Consider the following 22,705-nt stretch of genomic DNA (forward strand, 5'->3'; position numbering starts at 1 on the left):
TTAATAATAAATCCACGAAAAATAAGGGACAGTGAAAGCCACCATTATAAATGTCTCACGGACGTCAAATTAATTTCGAACTAAAGCGGTGAAAACATATTTAATTTAGTCATTTTTGCACAAAAATATTTTTTTTTGGAATACGCCAACAAACTGAAAACGTCACATTAAAAAGTCGTTGTAAAGATTTGTCCTCACCACTGATTGCTGATCGTCTCCATGCTATCGTGAGAAGTATTAATAACTCAATGATGAATATAATTCCAAGAGTTATGCAGACAGTAACCATGATGGATGGGGTCCAGCTTCCAAAATCTTAAAACGAAACGTAAAAACATATATTTCGATAAACGAAAAACAAACACTATAGATCCAATGCAACGAAATCTTGAGCGATGTTTAATGAATTTAATCATCTATTCAGTTATCACGATTTTTGTAAGTTATATCCCTATACATTTCATGAGAGAAAGAGCGGAGCGGAGACACAAAGTCTCTTTCACAATAAAGCCGGATATGTCAGAAGTATTTCCCAGAGCAATAAACGTTCTCTCCAGCCTGGTATCAGATCAGGATTAACACCCCAAGCAACGTCGTGTTCAAATTCCATTTTCCCGCACATTGCTGGATTGGAACAGCAAGAGGGACGTGAGTTTAATTTTATGAAAACATTTCCAGGAAGAAAAATATTTCAACGTACTTATCATTGCATTTTTTTCTTATCCGCCTCTAATGAGCAGAGATTTAGCTAATAATTAGCTAATAATTTAAAAAGAGTCATTCTTGGACCTCCACACCTTTCCTTTCTTCCACTACCCTCCACATTCCCCTCAGCTGTGGCGAGGAGGGAGGGCCACAGGGGTTAGGAGGGAACTGTGTGAGGGGAGTGAGGGGTGACATTGTGGGAGGGGGTGAGGAGGGAATGTTGTGGGAGGGGAGTGATCTAACACGATTAACTCAACCCAGACGAAACGCAATGGTCCAGAAAATGTTGGTAAGCTGCCGATAATTACCGCTGGCAGTCTGTATGTAACTAGCAGCTGTGGATTTTTTTTCCATTCCACATATGCATTCATAGGCCAGGTCCACATAGCCATGTTGGTCTTTATGAAGTCAGAGCAATACAGAGGAAATGGGTTCTCATAGCCTTAATATTTCTTCCTCAACGGGTGCATGGAGGGTTCAAAAATAAGTGAGCACTTGCACTCTTTCAGAACGTCACCAAATCCTGAATATTATTTCGGGTCCAAAATATTATTCAACTATACTGCCGTTGAGCACACATTACAAGCTGCGCCGTCGCAGGATGACTAAATACTCATCAGGCCATGCACTCTTACCGCTGATGTCATCAGGAAGCATATACCGGAGCCTTGGGTCCACACAACTGGGCTCAGGAATAGTTATTATCTATCAACCGCTATGATCCTGCTAGGGTGCGTAACTTCAATTATTCCAGTGGTGAACAGATTCCACAACCTATATTTGCTTTCAAGGGTTACATAACTCTTGTTCTCAGTATTAACTTTTACTGATCCATTTGTTGACATTTTTTCTGATTTTGCATTTGCGTACTTCGTTGCCTTTTGTTATTTGTTATTTTTCCGAGCTTGTTTTTGTGAATTTCTTTACAATTTCTGTTATATTTCTATGTATGTACGCTGAATGTCGTAGGAAAATGAATCTCAAGGCAGTATATGACGATATGTGGATATCTGATAACAAATTTCCTTTTAACTTTAATCTTTACTATCTGCAAACATCAAAACTTTCTCAAGACTATCAAATGTGCAACTAGTTGAGTCACAAAAATGTTTGAACGGGAGTGGAGTTCATGTTTTTAAGAATTCTGCATATTCCTGCTTAAAATAATTGGCGAGACGATCGGGATCGGGATCCATGCAGTTTCTAAAGCATCCATGGTGAACTTAGCATTTAGACAATACGAATAATCAATTCTTGATATCTGCAGCATAAATTCGATATTTAAGCGTCAAAAATCCATACCTGAATTGTTGCGTTCAGTAAGAGTCACTCTGGAACCTGTGTACATATTGAAAATAAATTTCAACAAAAGCATCTCTATTGGTGTTTATAATTTGTTATTTCTAATTACGAAATTAGCAAATCATTTGAAGAAAAATTGGAAATGTCAGACAAAGCACAAAGCCTACCAGAACAAAGAACGATGACATCTTCTTTGTGATCACAGTCGTGTTGACCAAATGATGAGGATCGACAGCTGGACAGAAACGATTCACTTCCGGTGCATTTTACTTCATCAAGCCAGACAGCACCGGCTACCTGGGTCATTTTAACATCTTCTGGAGGCCAGAGAGCAAGGCCACACCCTAGCTGTCTGCAGACTACATTGGCATCGGCCAGATCCCAAGAGTCGTCACACACCGTGCCCCAGCTTTTATTAAACAGTATCTCAAGCTTCCCGGAGCAGTTGTGACTGCCGCCAACAAGACGCAATGGAACATCTAGGTATGAAACAATAAAATGAAAATTTATTTAATAATTAGTCTGGGAATCTGAAGTTCGTCAGAAGGAAAATAGAACTAATTATAGAACACAAGGACGCAACCCGGCCCAACATTTGTTAATCCAACACTATGCAAATTATACCACCTCTCTTCTGCCTCATATAATCGATATCGCTCAAATATTTACACTTGCCTACTCCAGGGGAAAGCCTTTTAAAGACGATAATTGTAAATATCTCTTATATCACTCCTCAAAGCCCGTTCCAAGCAAAATCATTCTCAATTTGGGATTAAAGGTTTTTTCTAACACTTCATTTAAGCCGTCGTTCGTCAACTTAATTGCGTCCGTAAATGTTCGGTATGTTTTACAATGTTTCAGACTCTCTACCTGACCTGTCTCACCTAATGTTATGCATCTATTAGGACTAATTTTAGGTCCGCAGAATGAGTCTGAAGTGTTTCCGTCCTTTCGTATCCAGGCAGACTCTGAGTACGTCTCTTTTATACCCCCCACATGCTTCTTGAAATGCGGCATATCCACAAACACATTTTGCAGTCAATTCACTGTTGAACGACCACGCTACATATCTTATTCTTACTATCAGTGTCCGATTAATGCAGGCAAGTCACAGACCTTCCTCTTCAACTCATACCTCATCACGAAATGCTCAAACACACGATGAAGACACTATCAGCCACTTTTTTTTCTGTCTTTAGTTCGTATCGGCGAAGAAAATAGTCGAATACAGCTCATGCATATTTTTCAACTCCAACTAAAAATTGCGGGCTTTGAACATACGTCGTCCTATGTTCTCTGTAGTTAACCACTTGTGTTATTTTGGTAATGTAACACAGTATGCCTTGATGTTTCCTTTCCTCATATTTCCAACCGAATAGTTATCTTTTTCCATTGATCGCAGCCTTTATTCCTCTTTCTATATTGCCCAAAAGCCCGACCGCATTTATGCATCCTGCGGTTTACATATATTTACTTCATTTATTTTGACCAAACCAACAATGTCTCTCGCCTTTGAATATCCCCATTACTTCCATCGTTCACTTCCCTCCTTTCCAGGTAATACTGATTCCCAAGTCCGTCCAGCTGGTCATAAGACAATTACTGCATATCATTTATAATCTTGCCAGATAACAAATGCTCCCAATTAATCCCAGTTAACTCCCTCTATCTTCTGTCTGGGAATGGAATTTTTCACAAGACACTCCCGTTTGGCAGTGCTCAACAGGGTCACGGGAAACCAGGATTCTAGTCAATGCGGGCACAATTTCGTTGAGGGCAAAAGGTACGAAATTATAGTGACGTTTATACAAGGCTTTCTGATTTCAGCAAAGGCGTTTCGAATTCGTTACCTTCTGAAGGGAAAGAGGAGAATGTGTTTTCTTGCAAGCAGGCTTTTTCAGTGAATCCTTCCGTCATGCTGGTTTCTGTTGGCAAAACAAATATTTTGACGATTTTATACATAAAGATGTAAAATGTAAATAGATATAAGACTCTCTTATTTACCCTTACATACAACTCCTCCGTCATTCGAATGGTCACACTGGTGCTCTCCCCACGGTTGTGACTCACACTGCCAAATGGTCGATTCGTGTGTAGTACATTCAATCTCATCCAACCATATAGGTCCAAGTCCCTTTCCAAATTGATCTGAGTCATGATAAATATTTTGTATTGGTCCACATTTTATTTGTTTGCAGATCATTTCTGCAGATTTGGCATCAAGTTTCGTGGAGCACACAGTTCCCCAGGTCCCGTTGTACCACACTTCAATTCTTCCTTCGCATCGACTACCTCCGTCCTGCAGGCGCAACTTTTTGTGCTCTGATAAGGATGCATTTGAAACAAAGGTTTTCGAAAATTAGAATACAATGGTAATCGCGTTTTTTCTACTACTGCAAAAGAAATTAGCCCTTTGTGTGTGTGTATGTGTGTGTGTGTGTGTGTGTGTGTGTGTGTGTGTGTGTGTGTGTGTGTGTGTGTGTGTGTGTGTGTGTGTGTGTGTGTGTGTGTGTGTGTGTGTGTGTATATGTGGTGTGTAGAGCTAGGACAATCAAATTAAAAGAACACATTCAGTAGGAAGTGATAGATTAGCAAAATTAAGCGAAACCAGGAAGCACGAAGTGATATATTATGCTGAACTACTGAAAGGAGAGAAGGGGTTAGTGACGGAAAATTGAGGAATAGCGGACTGATACTGGAATCTCATCGGATTCACCAACAATTGAGGAAGGTAAATATTTGAATTCCTTCAGGGAAGAAGTTGAACAGCAAGGAGAAACTGTCCATTCTCTGCCCTTAACGAAAAGTATGAATTGAGTCGTTGGAAATAAGTGGACCGAGACAAACTGTCACTTGCTCTTCGGAGCAAAAGCGGTACGTGGTTAAATGTGTTGACTGTACCTCAGTACCTTATTCTTAAGACCGCACCTACTAAATCCAGACTAATAGGAGACTGTGATGAAATAAAGGCGAAATTACAATATTATTTTCATTTATTCTATCCCCCGATTCGATAACAGTATTTGAAACAGATTTTAGGATTGATTTTTTAAAAACGTTATTTATATATATTCCAGACATTGTCTTCGGAGATTCTAATGTGATCACCTACACTATCTAATCACATGCAAAACCCGCGTGTTTTGAATTCGGAAAAGCTGACCTCACATGAGCTTCTGGCTTTATGCCACTTTACTTCATTATGCCACAAGTACTCTGATTGTGTTATATGACGTTTATTCTTTTCTGCGGCATTAAAACTCAACAGAATATTCGTCTTCTCTGGACACATTACAACCTTCCAGTCTCAGTATCAAATGTCTAACGTTGGCTCTTCTAGTTGATTTTGTTTCGGAGGGGTTCTTTTACTTCAGAGATTTTTGTACCAATTGCTTTAATAAGTGAGAAGGAGAGGTAAAGAAACATAGGGAGAAAGAAACAATAGAAACTGAAAAAAAACAGCAATGGTATGATTTTGAATCCAATTAGTATTTTCTTTGTGTTTATTACGTGGAATTTGGATTTTCCAGTTTGAAAAATTGTATTATTATGTCTCTCCTGGTTTGGATTGCTATGTTACTTCTCGTCACCAGCTGGCCCTGCTTAATTGTATGTTCACAGCTACTTACTACTGCTTTGCTCAGTAATTGAATTTCCTCAGGAGATCGGGCATTTAAGAATGGCTTGTGTATTTTAGTCAGACGCACTTTTCTATGGGTCGAAGTATTTTGGATTCAACAGTTGAATCTATCTTTTGTAAGAACGCTTCGCAGTGCAGTCTTTCTCACAGCTCCTTCAGTAGTGTAAAGAGTTGGTGAATAATCAGTCCACCATCAGACTGTATCGACGCAGAGACTGATGATTCTTTACTTGCCTAGCTTGAGTAAAGAAAACGGGGAAACACTGGAGCGAGGGCAGAAGAGTTATTAAGCAGAATCAATACTGAACTCAGGATGATTAACGTTACGATATTAGTAATGGGAAATATAAACATTCCAGATACGGAGGGAATAAGTTGATTGTTTCTGCGTAGGTGTGCTCTCACGCATTATCAACATTTAGACAGTTCATCCTGGCCCAATGGTCTCCTTTCCTGCTTTATATTATTTAATACATCTCGTAATCACTGCGTGTTGCAAAGACAAAGAATAATACATTTAAAGAAAACTGAAATTTTCTGTACCAGAGCAAGTCAATGTCACAGCTTCTTTTTGACTGCAGTCATGTTCGCCCCATGGTGCTGATGGACATTCCCAGAGAAATGTTTCGTTACCCGAGCATCTCACTTCATCTAACCAAACTGGGAGAGAGCGTCTTCCGCAGTAAACGTGAGTTTTATCCTCCAAAGCATATCCACAACCCAGTTGTCTGCAGACCACGTTAGCGTCAACCAGATCCCAGGAGTCATCGCAAACCACGCCCCAAGATCCACGGTAATAAACCTCTAGCTGACCAGCACATGAATCTTCACTTCCGGAGAGCCGTAACTGCAAGTGGCCTATCGAACAGTAACATGGAACGTAAATCAATATATTGGAAATTAGAAACATCACCTGTTTGTCGTTTCTAAAGATGATTCTGGAATTATTATCATTACTCTTAAAAAGAGCTATGCCGTGGTGTAACAATTATTCCAGAATTTGAAAATGTTTGAAATCTAAGCATAAAGTGTAAAAGTTTGGAAGAATAGAACATATCGAGAAGCGTAGAGTTGCTTCTCTCATTAAGGATGGAACTCAGCGGCTGGTATTTTGACGTTTTACCATATCTGCTGCTTTTCCATTTCCCTGCCTTTTGCACAAACGAGGAAACTACACGCCAGTAAGCCTGATCTCAGTGTTTGGAAATATATTGAAATCTATTATCAATGAGAATGCAGAAGATAAAAAAAAAATGTCTGTCAAATGTACTAGCCTGACAAATCTGGTGTAATTATTTTGAAGAAATAATAAGCAGGATAGACAGAGGAGAATGGGTTGATTTTGTGGTAGTTGGATCTTCAAACGGCCATCGTCAACTGGCCACACATGTGGCTGCTTAACGAGTTATAGCCCATTGTATTAAAGGAAATATCCTAGGATTGATCCCGAACATTCGCTGATTGGCAGTATGCAAAGATTGGGAATGAAGGGAATGTTTTCTTGCTGTCCGCCGGTGACACGTGGTATTTTTAGTGATATCTGTTTGGACCAATTCCTTTGCGTTCTGTGTCAATGATTTGGATGATTTTGTTGATGGCTTTGTTCAGAGGTATGCACACAATATTAAGGTAGCTGGAGGGTCAGTTAGATTTGAGGAGGTGACAGGCCACGGAATTACAAATTTTGCTTAGGAGAGTGGACAAAAAGTGACAGATGCAATACAGTTTTGGGTAGTGTATGGTCATGCTCGTTTCTAGAAAAAAAAAGAAAGGTTTGACTGTTTCCTAACTGGAGAAAAAAATACAAAAAAAAAATGAAGCGCAAAGGGGCTTGGGAGCACTTGCTTGTGGATAATACGGCAAGTGCAATGGATGTAATTTTGAGACAATATGAAGCTCTGCTGAGACCTCACTAGTAATATTCAGTGCAGTTTTGGGCCACTTATCTTAGAATGGATCTGCTGAAAATGGAGTGGGTCAAAGGAGGTTCACTAGAATGTCTTTTCATAAGAAGAGCGTTTGATGGCTCTGGGTTGTGTTCACCAGAATTCAGAAGAATGAGGGGTGACCTCATTGAAACCTATCGGATGATGAAAGGCTTTGACAGAGTGGATGTCCAGAGCATGTTCCCTGTGTTGTTCACGTCTGAGACCAAAGGACACTGCCTGAGAATATAGGACAATACAGCTGGGTCATTGTTGATTATCAGCGAGGTGGAGATTTTGTTTTCGATCCTACCTGTTGTCCCCGATGAGGAAGTCAATAATCCAGTTGCAGAGGGAGGAACAGAGACCCAGGTTATTGATCTTGTTTATTAGTTCTGGGTTTTTAGTACAAAATTAATCTATTATCAAGGTACGTATATGTCAGCAAAAACGACGCTGAAATTCGCATTTTTAGTAAATTGCTTTCCACTTCTTGTTGTAGGATTTCCCTTCGGTAGAATTGATAGTTCCATACTAAGCTGAGATATAGCTTGTTAATATACTTTTTACTATAAACCTTTCGAAGTTTGTTAAATACCATGCCGAATCTTCGAAATCTCCCAAGAAACTCGGGATTCTGCTGTGCTTTCGTTGTAATTGCATTTATGTGTTGCGTCTAGGAGAGGTTCTCCGAAATTATAACAGGGTGTAATTGAAATTGATGACCCTCTCCGCATCTGATGCTCCGTTCAGGCCTGACTCATGGACCGCTGGTTTCCTCCTCCTGAACTCAGTACCTACTATTTGTCAGGCTGACTTTGAGAAGGAGGTTGGTGCTGTGATTTTTAATATCCATTCAAAATGCTGTTGTGTCACCAACTTTGATTCGGCGTTCGTCAGTGGTGTGGTCAGCAAATTTGAGTATGGCAGAGGTGTAGTTTAAAGCGAATGAAACACGAAGCTGTGCTCACAAACTTTTGGATCACCAGTGCTGATGGAGATTTTAGGGTAGAAGTTGTTGTCATTCAGAACATATCGTCTGGGTCTGCAGTGCAGGATACAATTGTATAAGTAGTTATTGGGGTACCGACTTCAACTTTTTGATCAGTTGTAAGGGGATGGTGGCATTTTATGCTGAGCTGCAGTGAAGAGGCTTCCCTGTAATGTGTGTATCTTTGCTGTCCAGATGTTTCTGGATAGTAAGAACAGCCAATGAGATGACATCTTTAGTGGACCTATTGCTCCGGTAGGCAAATTTGAGATGTCATGGTCCTTTCTGTCAGACCCCACCTTGCTATTTACCTCCGGAATTGGGTCTCAGTCCCCTCGTTTAACTTCCAATCATTCTCAGATTCCGCTAACTACACATTCCTGCTTTCCATCAGAAAATGCAGGATAAAGACAACAAGGAGCTGCCAGTTCGTTGGTCGACTCCGGTGTGAGTAACCTCGTTTCATTGTTCTTAGGACTGTCAGTTCTAAGTTTACCATCGGTCCTGTATTCTCTACAAACCCAGGACTCCGGGTAAAGACTCTCCTGGATACCGATTCCATACTCGCTACGTCAATAACGCCTCCCAAATCTGCCTCTGCGTCCGTGTTCTGCACTTGGGTTCGTCCACCGACACGCTCGTGTAAGACGGACATGTCTCCTCTGAGGCAGAGGTTGATATGTTCCATTAAATTCTCAAAACTCTTCCTCATTGTTGCTGCCAGTGTAACTGACCGATAATTCTTCAGGCAGATCATCAGGTTCTCATAAGCAATATGTATGTGACGTTTACTTGTGGCTCTATCAGACTGCCGAAGCAAGATGCTAAAGGTCTCCCTGAGCACGCCAGGCAGTTGATCAGCTCGGGTCTGAAATACCTGGCCAGATATCCCTTCTAGTCCGGATGCTATTGGGGAGTTTGCCCTCATGAACGCTAATTGCATGCCAGCCTCACAGACTTAAATCACAGAAGTATCAGGGGCTTCGGGAATTCTTGATTTCTCGTCCGCGTTTTGACAGTCAAAGCGGTCATAAAATGATTTGAGCCCATCTGGAAGCGAAGCTTTTTGTCCACAACGTCGCTTGATTTTACTTCGTGCAAACCCTGCCAAACTTGTCAAGCTTCCTTCGTGGGTTTCAGTAAGGCATTTAGAAAGATACACTAAGCAAGGCTTAATGAGAAAACAAGGAGACAGGGGATCCAAGGGGACATTGCTTTGTGGATTCAGAACTGGCTTGCCCACAGAAGGCAAAGACTGGTTGTGGACGAGTCCTATTCTACATGGAAATCTGTGACCAGTGGTGTGGCTGAGGGATCTGTTCTTGGACCCATACTCTTCGTGATTTTTATAAATGCTCTGGAGGAGAAAGTGGAGAGATGGTTTAGTAGTCTGCTGATGAACCAAAGTTTGGTAGTGTTGTGGATTGTGTAGAGGGCTGTCGTAGGACACAACCAGACACTGATAGGATGCGAAACTGGGCTGAAAAGTGGCAGATGGGGTTCAACCTAGATAAATGTGAGATGGCTCATTTTGGTACGTAGAACAAATACAATAGCAGAATATACAAAGTATTAATTGTAAGACTCTTAGCAGGGCGGAGAATCACAGGCATCTTGGGGTCCATGTCCATTCGACAATCAAGCTGCTGGACAGTTTGACTCTGTGGTTAAGTAAGATTATGGTGCATTTGGCGTTCATAAATCGTGGGAATGAGTTTAGGAGCCCACAGTTAATGTTGCAGCTATATAGGAAGCTGGTCATACCCCACTCGGAGGACATTTCTCAGCTCTGGTCGCCTCACTACAGGAAGGATATGAAAGCCATAGATGTTGCCTGGATTGGGGAGCATCCCTTATGAGAATAGTTCGAGTGATCTCGGCCTTTTTCCCTTGGAGCGCCGGAGGATGAGTGGTGACATGATTGAGGTAAGAGTATGAGAGGCTTTTTATCTCCATAGAGCTGAAATGGCTAGCACGGGAGGGCACACTTTGAAGGTGATTCGAAGAAGTTACAGAGGAGATGACATCGGTAAGTTTTTTTTAAAGTGGGGAGTGGGGAGTGTGTGGGATGGGCTGCCGGCGACGGTGGTGGAGGAGGACACGTTAGCATCTTTCAACAGACTCCTGGACAGGTACACGGAGCTCAGAAAAATAGAGAGCTATCGGTAACCCTAGGTGATTTCTAGGGTAAGGATATGCTCGGCACTGCTTTGTGGGCCGAAGAGGCTGTATTATGCTGTAGCTTTTCTATGTTTCTCTGATTCATGCTTAGTGTGGAAATGCCATTCTCCCCTTACATTTCTTTCTGGGCATAGTCCCATGGCCACCTGTAACTTTCCTGCTCACCGGTCTTGTATTCCTCTTATCCGGCCCTGGCCAGATTGCGAATCTCATGTTTCATCTAATTTTTCGTTCTGCGAAAGATTCTGAGTGATTTTGTACGTCCACACTGGTCTATAAATAATTATAGTATGTGAGTATGTGAGAACCATGGTGTTTTCATTCAGATCCATAGATAAGTTCTTGAACTCAGCTCAGTCCTCCGAAGAGAAGCATCCCGTAGCCGTTGCTCCTGCCTCCTGCGACGTCCCCTTTGCTGTCCAATTAGATAGCGCTTATCTGCTTGTCTGCAGGTACGAAAAGGGCGACCAATAAATCAGATTTACCCAAATCCGGTCTGGTCATGGAAAGATATTTTCCACAGCTGTATATCCGAATATACAAACTACACGAACGACAAATTAAGAATTGCTCAGGTAGATCGCAGGAAGATTCTGGCAGCGATGACAACAGATGAGAAAAGGCTGAAGTTTCTGGTCCGGATAGGCAGGACAGATATGTCCCGCAAAGGAAGAAATACTCAAATGGCAGGGGTAGGCAACTGTGTCTGACTAAGGAACTTATGGAATGCGTAAAATCCAAGGAAGTGATATATGAAGTAGCAAAATTGAGTCCGAAATTGGATGATTGGGAAGATCTTAAATTCCAAAAATAGGCATCCAAAAAAAAAACTCTAAAGAAAACATGAAATATGAGAGCAGAACAGCGAATAATATAAAAAAAATGGATAGCGAAAGTTGTTGTTTACTTTCAGTTGTCTGAAGAGGGAAAGGGAGATGAACGCTCATATTGGACCACGGGAAAATGACGCTGTGAGGTAGGAATTTGAGACAATAAATGGCAGATGAGCTTAATATGTATTTTGCATCTGGGGTGTATTGTGAAGGCACCAGCGGTGTGCTAGCAACCAGTGAGCGTCAGTTCGCAGGAGAGAGTATTATTTCAAAGGAAAAATGCTTGGCAAACACAAAGGTCTGAAGGTAGATAAGTCAACTGGACGAAATGGACTTAATCCCGGAATTCTGAGAGAGAAAATAGGTGCATTGGTCGTGACCTTACAAGAATCACTTCATTCTGGCATGGTCCTGGAGGACGGGATGATTGTAAATATCACTCTAAGAAAGGAGGAAGGAAAAGGAAAGAGAATTATCGTACAGTTTACCGATCCACAGTGGTTTGGATATTGTTGGATTTTATTATATATGATGATGTTCCAAGGTACTTGGAGAATAATGATGACATAAGTCAATGTCAGCATGTTTTCTGCTGAGGGAAATCGTGTCTGATATATATGTTAGAGTTCTTCGAAGAAGTAATAAGCAGAGTGGACAAAGGTGAGGCAGTGGATGTCATTTACTTGGATTTTCGACGTCGTTTAATAAGGTGCCACGCATAGGTTACTTAAATAAGATTAAATCCTATGGCGTTTAGGAAAGGAACGGAGACGGATAACGGAATGGCAGATAAGCAGAAAGCAGCGAGTGGGAATGAAAACAGCCCTTTCTGATTAGTTGCCAGTGACGCACGGTGTTCCTCAGGGGTCAGTATTGGGACCGCTGCTTTTCACATTGCTTTCAGTGATTCAGATGATGGGTTTGATGATCAAAGCTTGCTGATATTACGCAGAAGTGTGTAGTGGTAGGTAGCGCTGAGAGTGCAAAGTGCTGGCAGCAGGAGTTAGGCAAATTGGAAGAATGGGCAGAAAAATTAGCAGATGGATTACAGTGTAGAGAAATGTATGAAAATGCATTTCGTTAAAAAGGAGCAATATGCGGACTATTATGTAAATGGGGAGAAGTTTCAAACATCAGAGGTGCAGATGGACTTAAGAGTACACGTGAAAGACTACCAGAGGTTAATTTAGAGCTTCGGTCTGTGGGAGCAAAAGATGAATGCGTTGTTGGCATTTCTGTCAAGGGGAATAGAATATAAAAGCAAGGAGATAATATTGTACCGTTATAAGACACTAGACAGACCGCACTTGGAGTATTCTCAGCAGTTTTAGCCCTATCTCTCTGAAAGGGTGTGCTCTTATTGCAGAGAGTGCAGAGGAGATTGATGATGATGTTTCCGGGAAGGAAGGTGTTAACATATGAGGTGAGTCCGACAGGTGGATCTATACTCACAGGTATCTCATTGAAATCTACTGAGTGTTGACGGGACAAGATAGGGTGGGTGTGGAGAGGATGTTTCCTATGGTGTGGGTATCCAGAAGTAGATGACGTGGCCTCAGTTTTGAGGGGCGCCCGTTTAAAAGAAGGGTACAGAGGAATATGTTCAGCCATCTAGAAGTAAATATTTGTAATGATATGCCACAGACGGCGGCGGAGGCCAAGTCGGTACGGAGAGTTAGGGCGGAAGCTCATCGTTACTTGATCAGACAGAATATCAAAAGATATGGACAGAAGACAGGTGTTTGGTGTAGATTGGAATCCGAGATCAACCTTGATTCGATGGGCTGAATGGCCTAATTCTGTTCCTATAATTTATTATTTTTATACGATAGCATCAAATTTGCTCACAACCTGCTGCAGTTTTTAGGATGAACCTATCAAAACACAAGCGCAGCAAAATAATTTGGAAACCCTGCAAGATTGTCAACGCCGATTTGATGAAACAAATGGCGATATAAATATCGTCATGTCTCCGTGTTTCTATATGTATTTATATATAAATTGGAAACCCTGCAAGAGGGGATATGATTATCAACGCCGATTTGATGAAACAAATGGAGATATAAATATCGTCAAGTCTCAGTGTTTCTAAATGTATCTATATATAATTAATAGCCACACGATATTAGAAATTAAAATTTCCACTTCTCCATGATATTCACCTGAACACAGGACGCCAACGCCGATGATGTCGGAGGAAGACCGATTCAATATGGATGTCCTGCAATTTTGGAGATGTGATTCGCTTCCTTCACACTGAAGGTCGGTCACCCACACGGGCCCTTCTTTCCCTCTGTGCCCCGAGGCGATGTAGGAGGATGTGGCCACACCGCAACGCAGTTGTTTACAGACAACGTTGGTTTCATTGATATTCCAGAAGTTATCCTGAATTCTGCTCCATCTGCCGTTATCATAAACCTCCACCCGGCCGTCGCAGCGGCTTCCCCCTTCGGCCAGCCGCAGAGACCAAATTTCATCTACAATGTGAATGAGATTGTATGAAACAGTTAATAATTAGCCAATATATCCCAGATATTTTTAAGAATTAGAGGCAAAGATGTGTTTATTCACTGATTTCCTACAAGGCAATCACACAGAAGCCATTTAACCTCCCTTCTCAATCCTCAGGATAAAAAAGGCACACACGTAGCGGTATCAGGTATTATTCTTACTCGCCGAACATAAAGGAGGCCATTTTAAAAAATATCAGTCTTCGTTTTTTTCCAGCAGTTTATATTATGAGTTAACTCACATGCAAATATTACATATTTATTTTTACTGATTTTAAAATGCTACTAAAATTACTATCTTGAAACTCAAATTGACATAATTCTCTGCACTTTCTTTTTTTGTAACTTATTTTTTGTTGAAGTTCATCAAACATACATTTCCATAAGATGTATTTCAGACATTGTACATATATATCATATAATCATATATTTCACAAAGTATTTACCTGGGGTATACACTTATAGAGAAGAGTGGAAAGAAAAGAAAAAACAAGCAAAAGGAAAGAACTATGTACAAGTAGGGAGTGATCTTTTTTAACAACAGATTCATTGTTTTGTGAGAATAAAATCAGGCCTATGAAGCATTATGTAGTTAAACCATTTTACCCAGTATGAATCAAATTGTTCCAGCTTATGATTAACAGATGCTGTTGTCTTCTCCATTTTGTAAATGTCCATTGCAATGTTATAAAATAGTCTATTCTTGTATATACAGAATAGGGAGCAGAATAATGAGTGTAATCCCTCCTGTTGGGGAACAGGTCCCTCCATATATCAATTAAACAAACATATATCATGTATACACTTACTTATGTAAAGATTTTGTTTCATAGGTTTTTCTATTGGAAGAGTCTGAGTTTGGTTGCCATTGTAGATTTAAGTCTCCCCACATATCAGGAGACCTTCTGTTTCCGTTACCATAATATCAGTAATTTTCTTAAAGAAAGCAATATCACTTCCCGGGGTGCGTATATATTCAATAGAGTAACTGAATTACCGTCTATATTACCCCTTACCAGAATATATCTGCCTTCTTTATCTCCGATTTCGAATTTTTTTTTTCAAAATTTAGCTTAGTTGAGATAAGAATAGCAACTCCTCTCCTGTGTCCTGATTTATATGACGAGAAAAGACAAATTAGCGAATCCCATTCTCTTTAGTTATTTTATGCTCATTATAATTTAAATAAATTTCCTGTACTTATACTACATGAGCTTGTTCTTTTTTCCCATTTTGAATAAAATACTCTTACGTTTGATTGGATTCAATAGCCCATTTATATTGAAAGTAATGATTTTTACCTTGTCCTTAGCCATCTGTATTTATCTATCAGTGTATCATTGAAATTAGAATAAAACTTAATCGATCTACTCCCTGAAGAAATAAGAACCAAGAAACTCAAATAATAACAAAAATGGCAACGAACGTGTGATTCCAAGGCTGAGGTCTCTAGTAAATGACTCTGTGTTGAGATAGAGGAAATGTCTAGCTGTGGGGGGATAAACTCTCCAATTTGTGAGTTGAGGGCCCCCATTGCAGTATTCATAAAAGTCAGTGAACAAATCCATTACACAGAAAAGATTTCCCTGTGTACTCCTCTCTCTCTCTCTCTCTCTCTCTCTCTCTCTCTCTCTCTCTCTCTCTATATATATATATATATGTGTGTGTGTGTGTGTGTGTGTGTGTATATATTCTCATTTTGGTGAGGAAAAAGGAGTAAGTGAGCGAATAAAGAATAACAACTAAGTAATATAAAATCCACATTATAATAAGTATTTACGGAGATAGGAATATCAACATGTACCTTTGCTTCTGTTTAGCTTCTCAACATTTTTAAAGTTAGTCAAACCATATGGCCCTTCTGAAGGGGTTGAGGACTAGCTTTGGGAAACTCCCGGTCTCTTCCTGATGTGTTTCTCTCGGCCTCCTCCCGTCTCCTGCCTTTACGATTCTCGCACTATTTCCCAAGCCGAGCGGGATAATTTCTCAGCCAGGCTTTCTTTCGTTTTGGTCATGCTGACGGACAACCCTCTGGCCTTCATGTCTGTAGTTGCCTCTTCCACTGTCTGGTACAACTGCGTCCCGTTGTCATAAAACACTCAAAATTTAGCATGGTACGGAGTTTGAAATCTAATCTTATTTTGCTTTAATACTCGCTTTACCTCGGAGTACTTTTTGCATTTCTGGAGGACCGCGGGGGTGGGGGGGGGGGGTAATCTTGGTCGAAGTACATTAATTTATCCTCTAAAATCACTCTCTTCTTACCCCAGGCCCTTCGTAGAGTCTCCGCCTTGGTGCTGCACCGAAGGAATTTAATTATAATTGAGAGTGGCTTTCTATCCTGGGTATGTTTTGGTACTAACGCGCGGTGCGCTTTTCCGTTTTCCAGCTCCATAGCCGGGGGAAGATTCAACGCGTCCTCCAGTAACTTTCCGACAAACTCCGTCATAGACGGGCCCTCCGCTCCTTCGGGATCGTTGTAGATTCTGATATTTTTCCGCCGTGATCTTCCCTCCAGGTCAAGCAGTTTACCTTCTTGGTGATATATTATTTCTATTGTCTTGTTCAGTATCCGTTCCACGTTTTGAACGCGATCTTCAACCTACTCAATGCGAATCTCTGCCACCAATATTTTTTGATTAACGCTGGTGAGCTCTGCCTTAATTTCACGGAGCTGCTGCTTTATATCTTTCTGGACCTCCATTATTTCTTTCAGGATTTCGAAGACATTCGGCGCTTCATCTGAACGAGGCCAAGCAGCCGCCTCGCTCGCACGTGGTCGGGTCGGAGAGCCGCCCGCTGCACTCCTCTCGGACGCAGGCTCCGCAGTGTCGCTTTTTAAATTTCCATTTCCTCTTCCCTTTCTTGCCCCTCCTGTCAGTTCAAATATTTTTCGAAAACTATTATATTTGACGGGTTAATGGGGCTTAATACGCGTTTTTCGAGAGGAGCTACTGACTTAAGCTGCCATTCTCGACGATGACGTCACCGGAACAGCAATTCTCTGCACTTTCAAATATTTTCACCTCACATTTTAGTTTTATTCACTGTGTACTCAAGCACTGGATATCCACAATAAAACAGTCCAAATTGCAAACACAGATTGTTGCCTCAAAAATTTAGTTTCGTGACATAGTTTTGTCGGAAAATTTTGGATACATTCAATTGTTATTTTTTCTTATTTTTGTCTCTGTTATGGATATCTCTACGACCAAAGAATGGTTTCATTCAGACTAACGCTTCAACAACTCACCGGTGCAGATCAGGCTGGCGTCATCTCCATGCGAACAGCTGATCTGACTCCACGCTGAGACTTGGCAATCAGCTAATCGGGACTCATTGCCCAAACAAATGTAGTCATCCTTCCACATTGGCCCGTTTCCTGAGCCAAAGTATGCATCTCTGGGAGTTGCATTTACTGCACCACACTGTAGCTGTTCACAGACCACGGCAGCATCTTCCAAGCTGAAGTAATCATCACAAAGTGTTCCCCACTGGTCCCCGTGCCGAACTTCCACCCGGCCGGAACATCTGTTGTCCCCATCAACGAGTCGTGCTTCATGATTCCCTGTTTTATTCATAAAAGAAGTCAGTTAATTAACCGCAACATAAACTAATTGAAAGAACTTGCACAGGATAGGACCGCCATCCACTCCGTCTGCTCGGCAGAGCTTCGTGAAAATAACACTGTATAGCACAATGCAGACATGGTTTTATTTAATCTGATTGACCCGCAATTATTTTTCCAAAGTATTTTCAAAGTGTTGTGAATAATCTGCACATACCACGACAGGAATCTCGCGTTATTGAAGGATATTTAACAGAATGAATAACATAGTTTCAAACATTGGGCTATGCAGGTGAAGAAGGGTTTCCTTGTCTGATTTCTATACAGTACTCCTGATTCTGTTGATCGTTCAGTTTCATGCCCATCACTCCAAATGTTATATTCTGTCCAAGTTGAAAATACCATTATTCAGCACCATATTCGACCCGTGCAGTTCTTTCCCACTCAATGGCCGGTGTGCATATTTATTATGTTTATTTATTTTCTTATTTATATGTAATATTTGAGGATGCTTCATGCATTCAAATATTGTGCACTCACATGGGATATTTTCGAATTTCTTTTTCGTTATTGGCAATTAAATTGATGTTTGTCTTTGCTTGTTATGTATATTTTCTTCGCACTTTTCCATTTTTCCATTTCTGTTTATTTCACTGACGACTCATTTCTTAGGTTCATAAGCAACTTTCGAACTGTTAATCACGTTTGGTCCCAACAAGTATCCGCTGATGATTATAAACTATGTGAATTCACAAACTATCTTTCGTTCAACTAACAGTTATATAGTTCATATTGTATTTATTCTTCTGCTTTTTTATCATTTTACAGTCGATATGTCTAAATTTCTAGCAGTAAAATCCGAGGCTGTTGGAACAAGTTATCTCGCTATAATTATGTATTTTCTCTACTGGTGCAGATGCACGCTTCGAAGTTCTGCGGCAAAATCAATGGTTTGTATTAACCTGCAGTTCCACACCAATTCATCTGTGTGGTTCCGTTCAGAAGAAAGGAGAATTGTTTCGGGCAATATTCAATTACCCGTCAATGTATCAGTACTGAAATAGATTATATTTAATTGACTTGTGTTATTAGATATAGCCGTTATAGAGCTGCAAAACCAACTGCGCATTTTAACTTTTAATCAGTTTTGTGTCTGTATTCAGACGTGACGAAATCCAGTATCATTAAATTTATTCGAATTATTAATTTTTATGTTCAGGTGTACGGTATAATTTGAAAGGAGTGCCGAAAAAACCTGCGGCCATGTACTTCACACTCAATTTCTAAAGGAAAACACCAGTTCACATTTTTAATATATTTTCGACTGCGATAATGTATTGTTTAATTTATAATAACGCTGCATGACCAACTATTTTCCTTCAAACATAGAAATGCGTATGTCTCTCCATGCTTATCTTTGTGAACTTAACGAATCTTAACCTGCACGTTTTTCTGAGAGTAGTATCATCGTGCATAACGCCTGCCATTAAGTCCCCCGCTGAAACAAATTCCACGTTATTAAGGACACTCAGTGTCTTGATGCAGAAGTAAATGGGCGAATCTACAAACTTCCTTTGCTCTCGGCTTTGTGGTTTTATCAGCGAAATTGCTGCGCTATTGTTGGTGATTTTTGTTTTCAGTTTATTAACAAATATCAAATATCCTAATTTCTTTCGCCGAAACCAAATTGAAGCCAATCATTATTTTATTCTTCCGGCACTTTCACCCTGGTAATCTGCCCGTCAATGTCAGATGAAAATCTGCTGATGCAATTTGCAATTCGCTAATGGGAGAATTGTCGATAACAGATATCTGGATCCTAGGTACTCACCAGAGCAGATCACACCGACATCATTCTCATGGGTGCAGCGATGAGTTCCTGAGGAAAATGGACAGTCCCATAGCCTCGACTCATTACCCTGACATTCAAAGGCATGAGTCGAAACTTGTCCTGTTCCTTCCCCAAAATAAGCTCCTCCCCGCACAGCAACTACGACTCCGCATTGAAGCTGACTGCACACCACGTTGGCATCTTTCATATCCCAGTGCAGATCACACACCGTTTTCCAGGTGTCTCCGAATTGCACTTCCAGTCTTCCCGAGCATTCATCATTTCCAGACACCAATCTTGGAGCTCGGTGATCTGAGAACAATATGAAGCACAGTCAGGAAAATGAACATTTCAACAATATGCGTTCATTGCATATAAAGTTTCAATTGGTTCTCAAACAGATGACAAGGTTTTCCACGGCCAAGTTTCATCATGGGATATCGGATCTGAGTATCAAAATTACTCTCTCTCTTTTTGGTCGATAATTAAGGCCAGATAACAGATTCTAAACACGATTATTTGTTTTTTTATATCCTCTTTTTACTAGAGGAAATTATATTACCACTCTTATGGTATGATAACACAGGCGTGAAAATATCATTATAATTAAGAAAACAAGTAAAAACGTTATTATTGTTGTTATTATTATTATTTATTCATCATCATCATCATCATCATCATCATCATCATCAGCAGCAGCAGCAGCAGCAACAGCAACATCATCTTCATCCGTTTGTATCGGAATTCCAAAAGCATCATTCATTTTCCACAAAGGGAATACACGGAAATTGAATTTAAAAAAAAAACCTGCAACTTCCCCATCGTCACCTTGTGTTGGAGCCAATTATTCACTGAAAAACATGTGTATAATAAAAAAAAATGAAGTAAGCATTATATATAGGAGACAAATACTTTCAAACATGAAATCTGATGAAATTTAGTCAGGATTTTTGACTAAGAAACCATGGCTACAAATAGCAGTCCCCATTCAATATTTCTCATTCAGAATTCTATAAAGGTGAGGAATGCACACACGGTGATTAAATTGTCAAGACTGACGGCATAGTGTTCTGGATTTGATGGGAAGAAGAATCCCCTGTTTATCCGACTGCACTTTCATTCAAAGAAATAATGGTTGGGGAATTTTGTCAGTTTGTTTACATTAATTCTATGTTCCACAACCTTTTCTACAAAAACATCATTCCAAAAGATTCTCGAACTTCTTCAATCTGTACATTTTTGCTAGTCCCTCTGTCATCTTACACATGGGTTCCATATTTACGGTGGCCCCTACCTTGGAAAGAAAATGCAGTGATGTTGTTCCCTACGGATGAAAGTAGGTAGCGCAGAGGCTTCACATCCAATTTATGATTTTCGTAACTTCTACCACCTTTAAATGGACCCTACCACTAAATTCATTTTTATGCCTCCCGTCCTAAGTATGCACACGACGCTTTCCACAGGCATCACTCCTTCCGTAGTTCCCTTCTCCAATTATGCCTCCCCTCTAATCTCTCTCTCTCTCTCTCTCTCTCTCTCCTCTCTCTCTCTCTCTCTCTCTCTCTCTCTCTCTCTCTCTCTCTCTCTCTCTCTCTCTCTCTCTCTCTCTCTCTCTCTCTCTCTCTCTCTCTCTCTCTCTCTCTCTCTCTCTCTCTCTCTCTCTCTCTCTCTCTCTCTCTCTCTCTCTCGCTCTCTGAGCATTTATCCCTACAAGCCACCAAAATTCTACACTTGTTCATTTACCTCCTTCCTCTCCTCCATAACAGGCTGCATCAAGTCCTTCCAGGTAAGGTAACATTTCCACTACGAAATGCTAAGTTCGTCTAATGTAACTATTGTTTCTGTGCCGCCTCCACTACATCAGTGAAACCTCATCAATCTGCAGCTCATTTTTCTTTCACAAGCGGAACTTCCCCATAGGCCAACAATTTAATTTCGACTCCTCTTGCAACATGACGGTCCATAGCTCCACTTGTGCCACGATGTGGACACACTCGGGTTGAAGTAACAAAACCTCATTTACCGTTCTTGTAGATTTTATGCCGATGGCATAAATATGGTTTTATCCTTGGAGTTAAAAAACAGTCACTTCCCCTCCCCTCGTCTTCAATTCCCCACTCTAGCCTCTTATGACGTCTCACCTACCTAGCGCATCCCTTGCTATCCCTCCTCTTTCCATTTCTCTGAAGTGACACTTCTGCACATCTACGTATTTCCTTCTACGCATCTCTATAGTTTTCCCACCCACTTGCTTTCACCTACCAACTTCTAGCTATATTTCCTCACCACCTCCCATCTTTTCATTCAGGCGATTGCCCCTTTCCAAACTGTTCTAAGAAGTGTTCGCCGAATCGTTTACTCATTTGCATGGATGCTGAGACCATGTGCTGTGTTCCAGCAGCGTTTCTGTTGGCTATTGTAGATCTCCGGTATCTTAGTAGGTACATTTAATGCGACAGAAATGTCGACAATATACATCTTGAAATTATTGTTCTTCGCAAACATCGACGAAAACAGAGGAGTGTCTCAAAGTATGAATAACAGTTAAAACGTTGGAACCCCGGAACACATCCAACTCCCCCTCCCCCGCACAAGCAGCTGCAACACAGCGATAACCCCACCCACCAACAAAAAAATCAGCAACCTCTATCGAACTCTCAAGCCATCAGCAAACTATCAATAAAGACCCAGACTTGCGGTATCCCAAAAACGACGTGCACCCGATAATGTGTCATATCACAGGCTCGCTCTCTCCCTAATTAGGGAACAAGAGGTGTCCCCGTTTCACAGTGAGAGGGGGGCATAACAAACAAATCGTTGACTGACGATTTTAGAAGTTTGTTCTGTCGCTTTTCCCGAGCACTCCGGCCACTGAGTTGGCAGCAGAAAGGTGTTGCTTTCCGGACAGACAATCCACGGCAATTAACCCTCTGCCGAACTTGCTGACTATGCAACGAGTATTATTTATCTATATATATGTGCTATAAGGTAACATCTCAGTCTGCTTTAGTGAAAAATAGCTTTATCTATTGTTAAAAAATCTCAGGCTGTCCGTGCAATATCATTCTATGCTTTTCTACATCCTGTCAAGATTAATAGTAGCATTCACATATCACGTCGATTATAATTATCTTAAAATTTTAAAAGTGCATTGGCATGAAGATAGCGTACAGCCTTACCTCAGCAGAATCACGCTCGAATCATCGGCCAATGATGCAA

General features: G+C 40.7%; 1 long non-coding RNA gene across 1 annotated transcript in view; it reads left to right on the top strand.

Annotated features, from left to right (window-relative positions):
• LOC140721021 (uncharacterized) overlaps positions 1-22,705 on the top strand; it is a 689,868-nt gene that overhangs the window by 91,060 nt on the left and 576,103 nt on the right. The window lies entirely within an intron of this gene.

Source organism: Hemitrygon akajei, unplaced genomic scaffold, assembly GCF_048418815.1.
Source record: "Hemitrygon akajei unplaced genomic scaffold, sHemAka1.3 Scf000049, whole genome shotgun sequence".
NCBI classification, from domain to species: Eukaryota; Metazoa; Chordata; class Chondrichthyes; order Myliobatiformes; family Dasyatidae; genus Hemitrygon; species Hemitrygon akajei.